At 43.6% G+C, this 18038-nt stretch overlaps 1 protein-coding gene across 6 annotated transcripts in view; it reads left to right on the top strand.

Annotated features, from left to right (window-relative positions):
- Positions 1-12168: 12168 nt before the first annotated feature.
- The window catches only part of DCAF8 (DDB1 and CUL4 associated factor 8), a 50490-nt gene continuing 44620 nt past the window's right edge, over positions 12169-18038 (top strand). The window contains exons 1-3 of one of the 6 annotated variants that reach the window (XM_049880965.1): positions 12169-12455; positions 13358-13430; positions 15402-15479. The gene's annotated coding sequence lies outside the window, so the exon portion shown is untranslated. Of the gene's footprint in view, positions 12606-13357; positions 13431-15401; positions 15480-18038 lie in introns of all 6 variants that reach the window. The other 5 variants (XM_049880961.1, XM_049880963.1, XM_049880964.1 and 2 more) reach the window with 5 other exon arrangements.

The raw sequence follows: 18038 nt of genomic DNA, 5'->3' as shown, positions 1-18038 counted from the left end.
TACTAAGTAAGGGACAAAGTGGGTAAATCCCACCATTGTTCCCAACTGTGCGGTAAGGATTAGCATGAATCAGCCCTCAAAGTGTAGAAATGGATCCAGTCCTCACCTTCCCGCTTTTACATTCTTATTGCCAGCCACCCAAGTGGCACTCCATCTCTGACCCTAGCCACCCGGAGCTGGGTCAGGGCTCACAGAAGAACACCTTCTTTCGGACTGGCAAACAGGCAGACGCCAGCCCCTGCTGGCTTTCGCAGCCCCTGTGGGTTCATTAATTTGCTGGAATGACGGACAAACTTTCACAGAGAATATACCATACTTAGGACGACAACTTTATTACAACCAAAAAAAGATACAAACAGACACATAGGGTGAGATCTGGGAGTAGTTTCAGTGTGAAGCTTCAGTGTCCCAAAAAAGGAATGCACTACCCTACCATGTATGGATGTCTTTCACCAACCAGGGAGCTCTTCCAAGCCTTAGAGTTCCAGGCTCTTATCAATCTCTCCACGAAGCCATGATAGATAACGTCATGCCCTCCTAAGGCAAGTCAACATCTGCCCCTAGGTGGTCCCTCTTGTTCTGATCAGTCCTCATTTGCCTCAGGTGTGGTCCAGCTCTCAGGAACCAAGAACAAAGGCCAGATTGCTTTCTGCACCTCACAAATAGTGATTTCCCTGTCCTTCCCCAAAACGACCTAGAGCCATTTACTCAGTTAATCAAATACTGGGGAAAGAATACCCACATTTCTTGTGGACTGTTGGATAAATTTCATTTTCCTGGTTTCCAAATGTACGAACAGAACGGAAATATTTGGCAGTTGGCAGAAAGGCCAAGTAAAAGCCCCTGGAACTGCATCCCTCCCTACCTTTGCCAAGATGGCAAAAGAAAACTTTGTTCTGGGGGATTTGGCAGAGATTAGTGGTATAAACTTAAGTTAGTTGTTCCAGTTGCAGTGCTGTGCAGAATGTGTGTGTGTGTGTTTTTTTTTTCCTAGAAAGTAACAGCTAGTTATGTAGGTTAAAAAAATAATAATAATAAAACCTCACCTCTGTCAAATCTATTCCAACTCGTAATGATCCCACAGGACAGAGAAGAACTGCCCCCATATGATTTCTAGGGAGTGCCTGGGGGATTCGAACTGCCAACCTTTTGGTTAACAGCCATAGCTCTTAACCACTACGCCACCAGGGTTTCTGGTTGTGTTGGTATGAGGCTATTAATACACCATGAGGCTCAGCAAACTATAGCCCACAGGCCAAATTTGGCTGAATGCCTGTTTTTGTTTATAGGTGTTTTTGTACTACACTGGCAGAGTTGTGATAGAGTTATATGGCTCACAAAACCTAAAATATTTATCCTCTGGCCCTTTACCGAGGAAGTTTATTGACCCCTGATCTAGGAAATGCATTCTTTCAGTATCTATCAGGAAGGGGTATCTGGAGCAGTTTGCATTCACCAGGCATAGGCAAGAGTATGTGTTCACAGTCTTGCCCCAGACCTGTGTTAATTCTCTCTCTCTGTCACAGTGTCCAAGTCCAAAGAAACCTGGACATTTGGCAGAAAATCACATTTGTTTGTTACATTCCAAATCCCCTGCTGTCGAGTCAATTTCCAACTCATAGTAACCCAACAGGACAGAGTAGACCTGCCCCATAGGGTTCCCAAAGCTGTGATCTTTATAGAAGCAGACTGCCACATCTTTCTTCCATGGAGTGGCTGATAGGTTCAAACCACCAACTTTTCAGTTCGGAACTGAGCACTTAACCGCTGTGCCACCAGGGCCCCTGTTTGCTGTGTTAAGAATATGTAAATCAGACCTGATGATTCAGAAGGATAAAATACTCTGGATTCCTGGTGAGACATACAATCCAGAGAGCAGGAGATAAATCCTACAAAGATTCAGGGGTCTGCCACATTGTGAAATTTTTAGGAGTCCAGTGGTCTGGACCATTCTGGGACATGCCCAATACTTAAAGGATAAGTATTGCATCTCGTATCTTTTATTCTAAGAAAGAAGCACAGTGTCTTTGTAGGCTTCTTCCGCGCTTGGAGGCAGCATATTCTGCACTTGGAAATGCTACCCTGATCCATTTACAGATGAGATGAAAAGCTGCTAGTTTTAAGTGGCACTTAATAAAAGAAAGCTCTGCAGTAGATCCAGGCTATGGTATAAGTAGCCCTACTGCTTGGGCCAGATGACCTTGAAAATTTCATGATACTAGAGGATTCTACGGGGAAAATACTAAACGATGCAGGAAGCATCAAAAGAAGATGGAAGGAATACACAGAGTCATTATACCAAAAAGAATTAGTCGATGTTCAACCATCTCAAGAGGTAGCATATGATCAGGAACCGATGGTACTGAAGGAAGAGGTCCAAGCTGCACTGAAAGCATTGGCGAAAAACAAGGCTCCAGGAATTGACGGAATATCGAGATGTTTCAACAAACAGATGCAGCACTGGAGGTGCTCTCACTTGTCTACGCCAAGAAATATGGAAGAGAGCTTCCTGGCCAACTGACTGGAAGAGATCCATATTTATGCCTATTCCCAAGAAAAGTGATCCAACTGAATGTGGAAATTATCAAACAATATCATTAATATCACACGCAAGCAAAATTTTGCTGAAGATCATTCAAAAATGGCTGCAGCAGTATATCGACAGGGAACTGTGAGAAATTCAGGCCGGTTTCAGAGGAGGACATGGAACCAGGAATATCGTTGCTGATGTCAGATGGATCCTGGCTGAAAGCAGAGAATACCAGGAGGATGTTTACCTGTGTTTTATTGACTATGCAAAGGCATTGAACTGTGTGGATCGTAACCAATTATGGATAAAATTGCAAAGAATGGCAATTCCAGAATACTTAGTTGTGCTCACAAGGAACCTTTACATAGATCAAGAGGCAGTTGTTCAAACAGAACAAGGGGATACTGAGTGGTTAAAGTCAGGAAAGGTGTGCGTCAGGGTTGTATCCTTTCACCATACCTATTCAGTCCGTATGATGAGCAAATAATCCGAGAAGCTGGACTATATGAAGAACGGGGCGTCAAGATTGGAGGAAGACTTATGAACAGCCTGCATTATGCAGATGACACCACCTTGCTTACTGAAAGTGAAAAGGACTTGAAGCCCTTACTAACGAAGATCAAAAGACCACAGCCTTCAGTATGGATTGCACCTCAACATGAAACAAAAATCCTCACAACTGGACCAATGAGCAACATCATGATAAACAGAGAAAATATTGAAGTTGTCAAGAGTTTCGTTTTACTGGGATCCACAATCAACACCCGTGGAAGCAGCAGTCGAGAAATCAAACAATGCATTGCATTGGGCAAATTTGCTGCAAAGGACCTCTGTAAAGTGTTGAAAAGTAAAGATGTCACCTTGAAGACTAAGGTGTGCCTGACCCCAGTCATGGTATTTTCAATCATATCATATGCATGTGAAAGCTGGATAATGAATAAGGAAGACCGAAGAAGAAGTGACGCCTTTGAATTGTGGTGTTGGTGAAGAGTATTGAATACCATGGACTGCCAAAAGAACAAACAAATCTGTGTTGGAAGAATTACAACCAGAATGCTCCTTAGAAGCAAGGATGGCGAGACTGTGTCTTATATACTTTGGACATGTTGTTGGGAGGGATCAGTCTCTGGAGAAGGACATCATGCTTGGCAAAGTAGAGGGCTGGCAGAAAAGAGGAAGACCCTCAGCGAGGTGGGTAGACACAGTGGCTGCAACAATGAGCTCAAGCATAACAACGATTGTGAGGATGGTGCAGGACCGGGCAGCGTTTCATTCTGTTGTGCATAGGGTCGCTATGAGTTGGAACGGACTCGATGGCACCTAAGAACAAGAGGTATTTGTGGTAGGAATAGATGTGTGGCTTATCTGGCAATCTCCGTAAGAAGAGTTCCAGCATAGACCTCGGGTTCTGGAGCAAGGTGATGCCATCTGCAGCAGAGAAAGTTTTACCATTTGAAAAGTACCTCCTAGCATGCTGTTAAGCCCTGATAGAGATTTGAGTGTCTGTGCATGAGATACCAAGTGACATGGGACCGTTGCCTTTGATGAGCTGGATATTGTTAAATGCGCCAAATCATAAGGTTGGGTGGATACAACAGTAATCCATCTTACAGTGGAAATAGTATGTTCAGGAAACAGACTTAGTGGGCACAAGTTAAATTGAACAAGGGTTCCCAGACTCCCATATCACCTACCTTTTGCACTGACACCTTTCTCTTAGCTCACACCTCATGAAAATTCATTTAACCATGTGACAGGAGGATAAATTCCAAGTCTGGTTCATGGATGGGTTAGCTTGATACGTTGGAGTAAACCAAATAAGGTACGTTATCTCTCGGTGTGGAGCCCTGGTGGTGTCAGTGGTTAACCAAGAGGTCAGCAGTTCAAATCCACCAGCCACTCCCTGAAACCCTATCAGGCAGTTCTATTCTGTCCTACAGGGTCGCTATGAGTAGGAATCTGGCAACTGGTTTGTTTGGTTTGGTTTCTCAACATCCCCACTCAAAGATGGCCCTTAAAGACAATGATGAGGGAAAATCCTCTCAATGGTAGACCTTCGGGCAGTGTACCTGAAGTGGCTGACCTGAGGCAAGGATATATATGAACTGATCAGTGGGCTGGTCGGTTGGGGTCCTGAGAGGAGCAAGACAGGAAGGTGGGAAACAAGAAGGTCTGGTGAAGACCATTTGGATGGATCTATGGAAATAGGATTTAATAAAGTATCATGTTAATGGTCACCAGAAGAGTGCTAAACAATGACCAAATGGATGGTGTTTTAGTTGTCTAGTGCTGTTATAACAGAAATACGGAAAGTGGTATTAACAGAAAGATTTTCTCACAGGTTAAATAAAAATAATTTTTTTTTTCCCTCACAGGTTAGGAGGCTTAAAAAAAAAAAAGTTGCCATCGAGTCAATTCTGACCCCCATAGGGTTTCCAAGGAGCAGCTGGTGGATTCAAACTGCTGACCTTTTAATTAGCAGTCAAACTCTTAGTCACTGCACCACTAAGGCAGAAGTCCAAATTCAGGGTTCCTGGTCTAGGGGAAGGCTTGCTCTCTCTGTAGGCTCTGGAGGAAGGTCCTTGTTTTTTCTGTTCCTTGGTGATCTTTGTGTGGCCTGGCATCTGTCTTCTCCCACCTTGCTTGTTTGTTTAATATCTTTTTTTATATCTCAAAAGAGATTGATTTAAGACACACCCTACACTATACTGTTGTTGACATAAAACCCGTTCCCAAATGGCATTATAGCCACTACCTGAAACCATTGCAGTCAGTGATTCCGACTCATAGCAGCCCTATAGGACCAAGTAGAACTGCCCCATAGTTTCTAAGGAGCTCCTGGTGGATTCGAACTGCTGACCTTTTGGTTAGCAGCCATAGCTCTTAACCACTACACCTCCAGGGTTTCCATAACCACGACCAAAAAAGAAAAAAATCAAATCTGTTGCCGTTGAGTTGATTCCAACTCATAGTGACCCTATAGGACTGAGTAGAAGTGCCCCACAGGGTTTCCAAGGAGCACCTGGTGGATTCGAACTGCCGATCTTTTGGTTAGCAGCCGTAGCTCTTAACCACCATGCCACTGGGGTTTCCATAACCCCTACAGGGGTTAGGATTTACAACACGCATTTTGGAGGGACACAATTGAATCCATAGCAGATGGGATGACTTGTTCAGGACTGCCTCAGCTACCCCAGTGCTTGCACAGTGTCCTCATGAATAGAATCACCTTGGAGGCAGAGATGGAGGTTATTCATTGGCCTATTAACATGGATTTCTTTCTCACTGTAGCTGATCTAGGAAACCCTGGTGGTGTAGCGGTTAAGTGCTACGGCTGCTAACCAAAAAGGTCAGCAGTTCAGATCCACCAGGTGCTCCTCGGAAACTCAATGGGGCAGTTCTACTCTGTCCTATAGGGTCGCTATGAGTCGGAATCGACTCAACGGCAACAGGTTTGGTTTGTTTTTTTGGTTGGTAGCTGATCTAACTACTTCTATTGCTGAATATTCAGCCTGTCAACAACAAAGACCAGTGCTGCAGCCCCAATTCAGGACCACCCTCGAAGAGAACAACTAGCCATTTGGTGGCAAGTTAATTACCTTGAACCCTTTGCATTTCTGAAAAGGTAACAGTTTATCCTGACCAGGATTGATACATATTTTGCTTTACCTAGTCTGCCTACAGCACCTCAGCTAATACTACCATCCAAGGGCTCACATGGGTTTTTGATCTACTGGCCTGGAAGCCTACGTAATAATGCCTTGGAACAACAGGCATTGGGAGCCCAAAGTGATCAGTTGGCAGCCATAGCTTTGAGTTTATTGAGATTCTTATGGTGATCCCTAGTAGAAGCTCCCCTCCCGTTTAGAAGTGGGACCGCCAGACCCACAGTTTAAAGTTGCAGAAATGGGAAGCACAAATTGGGAATGATGTTGAGCAGGATCACTCCCACTTCCATCCCTTGGATCTAATGGCATGGGATCCTACATAATGGCAAAGCTGGAATGGTAGTGGGCACGTGACCATGAGATCCACTGGTTCTACCAGATACCTTTCCATAAGCTGCTGACCTGACAGAGTAGTGGGATAGTCTTTTGAGGGTGCAGTTATGGTGCCAGCAAGGATGGGATACTATCCTTTATGATGCATTATAAACCTACATGGCCATAATTTGGTGCTTTATCCCCAGTAGGTCGGATTCATGAGCTCTGGTACCAAGGGATGGAAGTAGGAGTGATCCTGCTCAACATGGTTCCTAGTGATCCACTTGAGGAATTTGTGCTTCCCATTCCTGCAACTTTATACTGTGGGTTTGGAGATCCGGATTCTAGGAAGGGAGGGGTGCTTCCACCAGGAATCACCATAAGAATTTCAGTAAACTTAAAGCTAATGGGCTCCTAATGCCAGGAGACCATCAGAAAACAAAAGGAAGTTACCGTGTTGTCAGGGATGATTGACTGCTCATTACGAGGAGGTAGGACTGCCACTGCGTGATGGGGGCACAGAAAAATGTATTTGGTGTGCCTGTGATCCCTTGGGATATCTCTTGGTTCTTCCATGCTCAGTTATAACTAAATGGGTAAATATAGCACCTGCGGCCTGATAAGGGCATGGTCACCAGGGGGCACAGAACCCCTAGGGATGAGGATCTGGCTTACTTCACCAGCTGAAGTGCTAGTCAAGGGAGAGAGAAATCTGGAATGGGTGGTAGGGGAGGGAGAAGATGAATATCACTCATGACCTCGGGACCAACTCCAGCAACTTGTGTGCCCAGAAATTGTGACTCACCACAATGCTGGAAGAGCTGCCTGGAGTTGGCTAGGGTATACTTACTGTCCAAAGAAAATGGATCTGGCCGAAGCGAGAGGTGCACTGTAGTGGATATTGTTGATGCCCTGTCCAGGTCCTCTTTACCAAGAAGTGAGAGTGCTGGCTGCTAGTAGCTCACAGTTGCATCTTTCTCTTGAGAATTGTCGTCTGGGCCAACAGGAGCAACTTCTGGAAATTCCTGGGAGGTTACCACCTCCCAGGGGCAGCCCCACAGCCAATAACTGACACTAGGGTACAAAATTTCTTCCCTCCTTGCCTCAAGGTGGGACAAGTGTGCCATTTATGTTCCAGAGTTCCCAGCGGAGGCTAGACTTATCAGCTGAACTCATATCTTTGCCTAGCTTTTTCTTCTATCCTGCCTTGCATCCCTTGCTATATTTCAGGTTTTATTTGAAAGCACTTCTTCAATCACTGCACAAGGATCTCTGTCCTGGGCTTTGCTAGAGAATCCAACCTGAGACAGATGGAGAGTAGTGCCAACTAAAAGATACAAGAATAGCAGCAGTTTGGAGTTGGCAGAGGGTAGAGCAAAGGTGAGTTCAGTTTTGGAATGTTAAAGTGCCATTGGCCATCAGATATATGAGTCTGAAGCTTCAGGGAGAAGCCTGGGTTGGAAATAAAGACTTGGGAGACACTACGTATATGATAGTTTAAACTGTGAAAGTGGATAAAATCACTTTGGGAAAACTTGTAGAATGAAGAGGAAAAGAAGCTCATGAAATAAATGGTCAGATATATATATAATAAATAGAGACATGGAATATAGTGTCGCGGAAACCAGTGGGATTGAGTTTCTAGAAGGAGTAATGATCATCACAACCTCAAATTCAGTAAGAAAACCAGAGATCAAGAGTTCATTGATTTGGTGACAGTAGAAATGATATCCACAAAGCTGTGAGCACAGAAATCAGATTGCCCAGTGGGAGGCTTTTATCTCTATAAACTTGTTATCAAATCGATTCCAACTTATGACAATCCCATGAGTGCAGAGTAGAACTGCACTCCAAAGGGTTTTCAAAGCTCTGGCCTCTTGAAAGCAGAACTCTAGGACTTTTCTTTCCAGGCACCTCTGGGTAGGTTCAAACTACCAACCTTTCAGTTAGTAGATGATTGCTTACCCGTTTGCACCACCCAGTGATTATTTTTATTCCAATACCAAGCCAAAAAGCCAGCTCCACTGCTGTGGAGTTGATTCCGACTCAATGACCCTATACGACAGAGTGGAACTGCCCAATTGGGTTTCCAAGGCTATAATCTTTACGGAAGCAGACTGCCACACCATTCTCCTGCAGAGCCGCAGGTGAAGTTGAACTACCGGCCTTTCAGTTAGCAGCCAAGTTCTTAACCACTGTCCCACCAGGGCTCCTTTTTATTCCCCTAGCTACACTAAAATCACTCTTTTCAAGGTCTTCAGTAACCTCCATCTTTCCAAATCCAGTGGTCAATTTTCAGTCATATTAACCCCAGGCTCTTAAACATGAATGACAGTTTATGGTGCATTTCTTGAGACATTTTTTTTTTAACTTGGTTTGTAAGATCCCTCACTCTCTTAGTTTACTTTTTCTTCCTATTGCCTGGCTGCTCTTTTTAATGTATTTTTCTGGATATTCTGCCTGTGACCTCTACTAGGTGGAGTGCCGCAGGATTAGAGGGCTCAGTCTTTAGATGTCTTCTGTTTTCTTTCACATTTCCTCTAGGTAAGTTCTCACTCTGTGACTGCCTATACCATTTATTCCCTGATGGCTCCTCCAATTTATACCTCCAGCTGTCTCTCCTGTGAGCTCCAGATTCCTATTTCTGACTGTTTACATAACAGCTCCACTAGGAAATATAATAGGTGTCTCCAACTTAACATATTTAAAATAGAACTCTTATTATTTCTCCCCAAAACCTGCTTCAGTACCCCAGGTATTCCATCTCAGTAAACAGCATCACTGTTTATCCAGTTACTCAAGTCAAAAAACGTGATAAACCCTTGCGTCTTCTCTTTATCCTTCAGCGCACATTCAGTCTATTAAAACAACCTCTCTAAACCAAACCAGTTGCCGTTAAGTCTCTTCCAACTCGTGGCAACCCCATGTGCTTCCTCAGAAGTAGTTTGCCAGACCTTTCTTCTGAGGCACCTCTGGGTGGATTTAAACCTCCAACTTTTCGGTTAGCAGTTGAGCATTCAACCGTTTGCACTACCCAGGAACTCCTACATCCTCTCTCTCTACTCCACTTTTAAAGTGCACCCTCCACTTTCTACCACTGCAGCCCTCTAGTCTTATTAGGACTTCTGCAATAGCCTTCTAATTAACTGGTCTTCGAGCTTCCATTTTGCCACCTTAAAGGCAGTTCTCAAAGCAGCAACCAGAGTGAAGCTTTTTAATTATAAATTAGGTCACTCTTTTACTAAAAACCCTGCATGACTTCGTGGCGACTTAGGATAAAATCCAAAGTCCTTACTTTGGCCTATAAGTCCTTGAGTAATCTGGCTCCAAACTCATTTCCCACCTGCGCCGCTGCCACACTGGCTTTCTTGCTGTTCTTTGAACAGACAAAGCACTCTCTAGCTTCAGTGTCTTTGCCTTGCTGTTCCCACTGCCTAGAATTTTCTTTCCCCAGATATGTATGCGTGGCTCACGCACTGAATTCAGATCTCTATACACATGTCAGTGTAGAGGCCTTCCCTGAACCCCCTGTATAAAAGATTCCATCATCCTGGTAATGCACTTTTATCCTGCTCTATTTTCCTTTATGGTACTCAACAATATATTGTCTCTTTCTCCCTCTTTGACCCTCAGCCCCCAGCTCCTGCACTAATAAATGAATTCCATGAATGCAGGAATGCAGTTTGTTTTATTCATTGCTACAGGACCTGCACATAGTAGGCATTCAATAAATAGTTGTTGACTGAGTGAAAGAATGAATAGAATGGTAGGCCATTTGTTAGCCAGTCTGCACTGTGGCCCTGGTCTTGGTGTTAGGGTTACAAGGATGACAAAGTCCCTGCCCTCATACAGCTTATGTTCTAGTAGTGTAGCTAGATTATAAATTATTATAGGTTGTGAAAATGATATGAAAAAATGCTGGCTAAGGGGATAGAGGAGGATGGTGGTGTGGGGTACCATTTTAGTCGGAATAGTCAAGAGGCACTTCTGTGAGGAAACAACATTTGAGTAGAGAGATTAAGTGCAGAGAACAAGTCTGGTAAAGTGCTAGATGAACAGTCTAAGAAGGAGCAAGAGCAAAAGCCCTGGAGCAGGAACATTCTTTGGTTGGAGTAACAGCTAGAAGACCAGTGAGGCTAGAGCAGAGCTAGGCAGCATGGAATCACAGAAATAGGCACCAGGTCACTTAAGGCCTTGAAGGCCTTTTCCATCATTTCAATTTTTATTATGTGATGGGAGCTATTAGAGCTTTTGAACAGAAGCATATAATCTGACTTACATTTTAAAAGGTCACTCTGGCCTCCCTATGTTAAACTGTAGCCGGGCAATAATGAAAGTAGACAGACCAGTTAGGTGGTTATTGCAGTAGTCTAATATGTAATGGCTTGGAGTAGGTGGCTATGAGTGGGAATCAACTCAATGCAACAGGTTTGGTTTGGCTTTTTTGGAATAGGCGGTAGCAGTACAGGAGGTGAGAAAGGGTCAGATTCTTTCACCCTGGCTGCCTTAGTTATCTCGTGCTGCTATAACAGGAATACCACAAGTGGATGGCGCCAACAAACAGAAGTTTATTCTCATAAACTCTAGTAGGCTAGAAGTCCAATTTCAGGGTGTCAGCTCCAAGAAAATTGCAGTTTTGCTGCACCTCAAGTTTATGAGCCTTCTTTTTTTTCTCTTGCTCTCATTTTAAAAAAATATTTACTTTTGGTAGCAATATATACATACATCCCTTCACAGTTTCTATCTACGTGAACAGTTCGGTAACATTGGTTACATACTTCACATTGTGTCACCATTCTGTCTTTACCCATATGGTTTCATCACCACTGATTGTGGCTCTCTGCCCCTTCATGTTCTTATCTGTGCTTTGGATTAACTGTTGTCAGTTTACACTTATCGATAATTCTTTGTAAGAGTGCCATGCCTGAGGCAAACATTGTTAGTTGGGCTAAACTGTTTAAGGATGGCTTCGTGGGATAGTTTCAGTTCAAGGTTTAAAGATTATTTCAGGGCATTTGATTTGGGGGTTCCCCCGGTCTCAATGGATCCAGTTAAGTTTGGTTTCCTTATGCGTTTGAAATTTTGTTGCAGGCTTTTTCTCCTTTTGACCAGGATCCATCTATTGGACCCTTGATCAAAGCGATCAGTAATGGTAGCTGGGCACCATCCATTTCTTCTGGTCTTTTTTAGTGGTAGTAGTTTATGGAGGCAATTAAACCTGATGAACTTCTTTAAAAATGGGTAAACGGAGGCTCTCATGGGGAAGCGGACCTCAATGGTATGAAAAAACCAAAACCAAAACCAAACCACTTAAAGAAACAAAGTCCTCAAAGGAAACGGGTTTTTCACAGGAAATCTGGTGAGGACTGCTTGTTCGTGGGGTTCAAAAACAGGGCAAGAATGGAGGTCGCCCAGAAAGTTGTCTGCTAACCCGTTCGAAATGAAGTTTATTTCCATCATAACTTTTGGGAAGCCCCTAACTCGCACTTGCGTTGACCATTCACAAGAGAACCGAACCCTTCAAAAACGCCGCACAAAAACAACTTCGCCTTCTTGGTAGTGCGCACGCGCCCCTCCCTCTGTTTTCCGTTGGTCTTAAGCCCCGCCCCTCGTGCGTCCTTCGAGGAGGGCTGGGAGCCGTGAGCTCGAGCGACCACTCTTCTCTCAGTCTCCTAGAGCACATCGTCGCAAACGGGGCCGGAAAGCGCGGCAGCGCAGGCGCAAGCGCAGAGAGCGGAGGCCGTGGTGGTGGCGGCTGCTGGCCAGTGTAAGATGGCGGCGACGTTGGTGGCGGCAGTGGACGGGGCGGCTGGGCCTGGAACAGTCGGAGCAGCTGCTGGCCGAAGGATGACCCGAGACGGGAAGCAGGCTGCTGAGCCTCGTCGGCTCCCGTGCTTGTAACTGCCCCAGCCGGACACCCCCCCTCCCCCTTGACCTACCCGGTCCGTGTCTCGTTCCGGCTCGGCCTGCCCCCTCTTCCCTAGCCTCTACCCCCGCAGCATGGGCCTGACCCCATCCCCAAGTTACCAGGGCTCGGGTCTTCTTCCCCTGACCCGAGTCACCTCCGGAAGGACTGACTGCCCTTTCCTCAGGTCAGCCCTGGGGTTCCCCCCAAGAGCCAGCCCCACAGTCCACAGGGACGTCCTGCTTCGCCGGGTGACCCACTTGTATGCTCCCGTTTTGCGACTTAGATTGGGGTTCGCCGCTGGCCCTGCGTCTCCCCGTCACCTCAGGGCCGCCGCGCACTGTGCCCCCTCCCCCATCGCAAGTTCTCGGGCCCAGTACCTTGTACGGAAGGCCGAGGTCCAAGAACCCGGGAGTCAGTTGCCGCCTCTGGTCGTGTACCCTTTCGTAATACACTGCTCTTAGTTTATCTTCCCTCAACTCGAAATCTTTCAGGACGCCGTAGAACGGTCCCGTTTGGTCCTTGTGAGTTGGAAAGCATCTGGTGGCTTGAATTTCTGACTCATATGATTGTTGCTGGAGTCTGTAAACAAACCGGCGCTAGCGCTATCACATTCTCCCCGGGATTTCCCCCTTGCTCTGTGGCTGCTTGTTAAAAGGTTGTTTGGTTATGGTTTAGCACAGAAAAGATTCACGTTTTCCTTTTAAACGACTTTTACGTTTTAGTGGAGCTCGGAGATTACTTGCTTGTCTTCTAATCTTCGTGTTGTTTATTTCAGGAACTGTGTGTGGGCTATTTGTTCAGAAGTCAGAATTAAATAAATTCTGGTTTTAGATGTGAGGAGGTCTTTAAAGAAAGCTAAAATGTATGCAGAAATAATTTTTTTATTATATTTCGTAGAATAGGCGCTTTTGCCATTTAAACTTTAACTTTTCTCAGTCCTTCAGCAAATCTACAAAGCTATTTTCTCAGGAGCTCAGCCTGGCCTTACTTCAGTGATAAAGGAGGAAAGGTGAGTAGGAGTTGAAACATTTAAATGCCTGAGTTCAAGACAGACCCTGCCCTGGTGCTTAAGTGCTGACCGCTTTGGTCATAAAATTCCTACCACAGTTTCCCAAAGAGTGGAAGTATTATTCTTGGCCGTGTTCCAGCTCTGCTTAAATTACTTTTGCAAGTTTAATTGGCTGTGGGCATCTTGACTTTCTGTCCTAAACTATTGCTGTATATCTGCAAATGAGTGAAGTTAAGCCTGGAAGTGACCGTGTCAACCCCCACCCCCACACCCGGTGGTCCTTCTTTATTCATTTGCCTTGTACTTTGCCTTTGTGTGGATCATGTTTCTTACATTGTTAAAAACTAGTAATTAGTTTGCCTGTGTTCTCTTGAGCCCTTTTTGTCAAATCAAGTCTCTTCCTCTCCTCTCAGAGCTTTGTCATCCTTTACCATTTAGAGAAGAATATGTAGTTGCACGTGACCAAAGGCGAGGAGGGTGGGTAGGGATGAGTGCTGCTGCCTTTAGTTGGTGTCAGTCCAACCCACCTTCGAATTCCAGCTTTTCAGAACATAGTAAAAAAAAAAAAAAAAGGTAGTGGTAAATCTTTGGTTAAAAGATAAAATAGGGGCTGCTCTTTTATAGTTGGTCTGAAGAATTCTTGGTCAGTAGAGGTATCATCCTGTGGCTTCAGCAGCATGGGCCAGTGCCAGAGAGGGAGTCAGAACTTTTGGATTTTTTTCTACATCTTTGCATGTACTTCAGAGTTTTTTGCAAATGTAACTTTTGTGAGACTTAGATTTCTGGTAGCAGAGAACAGTGCTGTGGTTGAGGTTCAAGAGCTGTGGCAGAAGAGCTGAGTGGCTCTGGAAGATAGGCCTAGCTGATTCTAGTTTCTTTATGATTTGCCATAGGAAAAGGTTGAGAGTGACTCTGGTAAGTTTTTTGCCACAAGGCGTCCTGATTAGGAAATGCTCATCCTGCACTGGAATCAGATTATTAATGGTAGTGGTGGTGGTGTGTGTGTGTGTGTGTGTATGTGTATCAGTAAGGTATAAAAGGCGTTAAGGGAAATGTGCAGTCTTTAGAGCTAGACAGACCTGGGTTTAAATACTATACTAAGGTTTATTAGCCGTGTGACGTTAGATAAGTTATTTAACTTCTCTCATTCTCAATTTTCACACGTGTAAAAGTGGGAGAACATGACTTACCTCCCAGGATTATTCTAAGTATTATATCAACCCGATTGCTGTCAAGTTGATTTCAACGTCTAGCGACCCTATAGATTATTAGTGTTATTAGTATCGTATTAGGGGACCTATATAAATCTGCTGCATTATGCCTAGCACAGGGTAGTCACTCAGGAATGCTACTTTGTCTTTATACAACATTGTTATAGCTTTGAATAAGTTATAAATTAGTTTACACTTACTTGAATTTTGCTTTAGAACACATTTTCTTGACTAGTTTTTTTAAATTAATTTTTAATTGGCCAATTTAGATGGATGCTTTATAGGTTTTTTTTTTACCAAGGGTTGTGTTCACAACATGAGTCAGGTCAGCCCGGTGGAGGCTTACAACTAGAGGACAGGGAATATTAGATGTTAATGTATGTACATCTCTCAATGCATTCCGGTCCCTGGGTGGTACAAGTGGTGAAGCCCTTGACTGCTAATTGAGAAGTTGGTGGTTCGATCCTACCCAGAGGCACCTGGGAAGACAAGCCTAGCAACCTGCTTTTGAAAGGTCATAGCCATGAAAAACCCTGTGGAGCAATTCTGCTCAGCACACATGGGGTGGGATCAGGAATAAACTTATGATAACAACAACAAATGCATTCCTGAAATAAAATGAAAAAGGAGCTTTCCTTGGTTTATCTCCTTTCTCTTGTTTTCTCCATTACCACACCTGATCAGAGTTGACAGTATTGTAATTCCTTCTCTTCCTGCTGTCCTCTACCCCATCTGATACCTTTTCTTTTTTGCCATGAAGGGAATACATTTTTTCCAAGCTGTGGAACTCTGCAGTGATCCTCATCAGCAAGTTACCAAAGAACTAGATCATGAAAAGGTCAGTTTCTTTCTGAAGTGAATGGGGGTTAGAGAGTTAGGAATGCAGAGTTGGTTTTTTTTTTTTTTTTTTTTTTTAACTCCACAGCTGACCATCTCAGTAATACGACAGCACAAAGTTTCTACCTTCTTTTACTGGCTTTCTTCCACATCTTTTTGGAGGTGGCCAAGGACACATGAAAACTAAGAAAGTGTTGAGAGCATTACCATGAAAGCAACTTTACTCATTCAGGCTAGTGATCGGCTTAAAAAAAAAAAAAAAAGTTGATTTACTATCGTTATCACCAGCCAGGGGCTAAGTTCTCTACTGAAAGGTGAAGACTCCTGGAGGTGGGGAGGGGTGAGGTGTGTCATTTGTGGTTTTAAGCCTGAGATAAGGAGTTCTGTGTTCCGGAGGGGGAAGCGTTGGAGGGGAAAAGGAAATATGTTGAAAGAAGCAAAACTTTGACTATTCCTTATTGCCTTATGCACAGGGTGAGGAACCGCCCTTCCCCTAGTCTTCAGGAAGGGTTTAACGTTTTATGTTCCAGATAGCATCAGTATTCTTAGTACATGGATTATAAATAACTAAAATTCTTATTTTCTGAAGATGTTTTTATATTTCAAGGCTCTAGGTGTTAAAATTGTGGCATCTTACTAGGAAGTTTTTCTTAGCATGGCTGGAGTAAGGGACTAGGTATGCTTGTGACCCCTTAATTCTTACCAGCAACCTGACAGGGCGTTGTATACAGCAGTCTGTCAAATGTGTAAGAATCAGTCCCAGCACCAAGACTTCAGTGTTGGCTAGGATCAACACTAAGATAGAAGGAAGCTTGTCTGCAGAGAGAGCTAAAAGAAAGCAGCCTTTTTGTTGCCAATTTTAAACAATATATGGCATTTTAAAGGCAAACGGGCTGTAGTAGAAGACGTTCTATAGAAGTGCGCTGTGTTGTGGGAGAGCTTCACGCTTTAGAACCTGTGTTCTATCAGGTGAGTTAAAGGCTTTGAAAATTAACGAAGTCTGCTTTCAGTCAGTAGGTTTATTATTAGATTGTTTCCACTGTAGAAAAGTTATTCTAAACAAATGTAAGAAATGCCCAGCTTGTAAAAGAGAAACAGAGCAAAGGAGTGCCTTTTATTGCACAATATCAGTGTTATAGTTAATTTTTGTTTGAGATCAAGTTAGATTTTTTTTTTTTTAGCAGATTATCAGTGAGCTAGGACAATCTGCTACTTAACCTTTACTCGTTTGGAATCCAGTCAACTGAGTGAACTTGAACTGTATTTATCTCAGCAATAGGTATGGGAGTAGTTGACTGTACTCTTCATTCCAGAGCCAAATGCCAGTGTGTTTTAATATGGTTTACAGTAATACTGAAAATTTTCCATCTTCCGTTTTCATGACTGCATCTAAGAGCCTTCATTGCTGTTAAGATTTGTCAGAAAAAGGGGCTACCTGCTCTTGTTTACTGATCCAGTCATTGTTTTCTTGGAGTGAGAAGGCCTTGACAACTCTTCAGGAATTAGTGTGATGAATTTTATGAGCTGGTCACTTATTCGTAGCAGCCTTTTATCTCTACCATGACAGAACATAGTTTCTGGGCCAGAAGCCCAATTTCTCAAGTATATAATTACCTTACCCTGGAAATGCTTTATGCTATAGATAAATTAATGAACTGAGCATATCAGTAGAGGCTTGGAGAGTGATTAATATGACAAAGATGGCATCTTTTAATGAAATGTGCTTTGTCTAATGGATTTGGTCATTGCAAAAAAAAAAATTTATCATTGTATCTGAGATGTTAGATATTTGCCCTTATCCTCTAAAGTTTAAGGATGTTTGGCCAAATTCTAATGCTTGCCTTACATGTTATTTTTCTTCCTAGTTTTTCTTAGCCATCTGGAAAGCTCCTATAGAATTTACCTTTAGCGGTAACTAAGAGGCAGTATTCCTCTGATGTACTTTTATCCTTGCTACATTTATCAGGTATGTTTTTTTTAACCTTACTTAGGACCTAGCATTACACCTTGTCCTCTAACCCAGTGCAGATAGGAAGACATGTCTTGACATTTTCAGCCTCTTTTTTATTTTATTTTAAGTTGTACTTCTGGAGAATTACCTTTCATTTCTCTACTGTCCTTTTCAACAATTAAAAAAAAAATTGAAAGATGAATGGCAAAAACTGGTATGGGGACAGTATTTTTTTTTTAATAATTTTTATTGAGCTTTAAGTAAACGTTTACAAATCAAGTCAGTCACATATAAGCTTATATACACCTTACTCCATGCTCCCACTTACTCTCCCCCTAATGAGTCGACCCTTCCAGGCTCTCCTTTCGTGACAGTTTTGCCAGTTTCTAACCCTCTCTACCCTCCCATTACCCCTCCAGACAGGAGGTGCCAACACAGTCTCAAGTGTCCACCTGATACAAGTAGCTCACTCTTCTTCAGCGTCTCTCTCCTACCCATTGTCCAGTCCCTTCCATGTCTGATGAGTTGTCTTCAGGAATGGTTCCTGTCCTGGGCCAACAGAAGGTTTGGGGACCATGACCTCTGGGATTCCTCTACTCTCAGTCAGGC

This window comes from Elephas maximus, chromosome 3 (genome assembly GCF_024166365.1).
Source record: "Elephas maximus indicus isolate mEleMax1 chromosome 3, mEleMax1 primary haplotype, whole genome shotgun sequence".
Classification (NCBI taxonomy): domain Eukaryota; kingdom Metazoa; phylum Chordata; class Mammalia; order Proboscidea; family Elephantidae; genus Elephas; species Elephas maximus.
Note: the sequence above shows the minus strand (reverse complement) of the source record. Positions and strands in the feature narration are given on the sequence as shown.